Source organism: Corylus avellana, chromosome ca6 (assembly GCF_901000735.1).
Source record: "Corylus avellana chromosome ca6, CavTom2PMs-1.0".
NCBI lineage: Eukaryota > Viridiplantae > Streptophyta > Magnoliopsida > Fagales > Betulaceae > Corylus > Corylus avellana.
This window is the reverse complement of record NC_081546.1, coordinates 9,019,154-9,020,745: the sequence shown is the minus strand read 5'-3', so window position 1 is coordinate 9,020,745 and position 1,592 is coordinate 9,019,154.

Here is a 1,592-nt window from a genome sequence, read left to right as displayed (position 1 = left end):
TTTAGTATATTTTTAAAGGTATTGCATTTAATGCACTACCATCATTAAAACTTTTAGACAACACTACCCTTCAAATTGCACTAAATGACGCTTGCACTATAAATTTTTAATGATGTAAATGCATTAACCTTCAAAATGCACTAAATGGAGAAAATGGGAACATGATCCACTCTTGACTGGAGAATATCCAGTTAATGGTCAGATATCCTGAAGCCATAAATAAGACATCTGTCCCATTAATTAAAAAAAAAAAAAATTATATATTTTAAAAAAAAATCATAAAAAATTAGAAAAGATTAAGGGGTGGCCGGACCACCCTAGTTGGGGCTGGGGTGGATTCGGCCACCCCAGACAGCCGATCTGTGGTGGCCGAAGCCACCCCATGGCCCTTGGGGTGGTTCGGCCACCCCAAGGGCCAAATTTTTTTTTTTTTTAGTTTGGGTTTAGGGGGTGGCTAGACCACCCCCAAGGGCCATGGGGTGGTCCGGCCACCCCCTATGGCCAAGATGGCCACTCCCTAACCTACGTATTGAAATCGCAAATTTTTTTTCCTATTTTAAATTAAGTGCTTTTTAAATCGCAATAGCAAACGCCTTACGTTTTGCGATATATTTTAAAAACACAGATTATTCTTGCGAAATTGCAATCCTAAACGCACCCTTCATAAATAATAAAAATGGGGAAACTACCTTTTGCCCCCATGAACTACAACGCCATGACACTTTCTCTCTATGAACTGTCAACTATACTACTTTGCCCCAATAGACTACCATTTTGTGCCCAAAACCTCTTTACGTCAGTCAAAGCCGTTAACTGACGGTTAAAGTGACAATGCGTTATAGTTCATGGGAAAAAAGTGACGCAAATTGACAGGTTGACTGTTTGAGTTAATGGCTTTGACTGACAGAATGGAGTTTTGGGTACAAAATGGTAGTTCATGGAGGCAAAGTAGTACAGTTGGCAGTTCATGAGGAGAAAGTGCCAATGCATTATAGTTCATGGGGGCAAAAGATAATTTCCCCAAATATATTTATTACTCATGTGGTTAGCACAAAAGAAGCCAAATGGCAATATCCTACTCAACAAATAGCCCGTGAAAAGTGAAAACACAAGAGCTCAGGTCAGACTTGCAAGAGGCTTCGCCGGAGCTGGAGAGCCTACCATTGACAGGTATCCCATTCTCTCTCTCTCTCTTGGTACACCGAATCTTATTTTTTTGATTCTAATGTTTTGGTAGAGGGGTTTGTTGATTTGGGTTTTTTGATTATGTATAAACATCTAGCTCTCCCTCGCTCTCTCTCTCTCTCTGTGTGTAAGCTGGATCTGATTTTTTGATTTTGATGTTTTGGTGGAGGGGTTTGTTGATTTAGGTTTTTTGATTCTGTATAAACATTTAGGTCGTGATAAACACTATTGTAAGTAATCTCTCTGTATATTTGATTTGGGTTTTCTAATACTCTATATTTGATTCGGGTTTTTTCATTCTGATGTTTTGGTTGGGAGTTTTGTTGATTTGGGTTTTTTTTGGGATTTTTAATTTCCCCCATGATCACTTGTTCTTTCAGATATAACGAAAATTTGAGGCTAGAGAA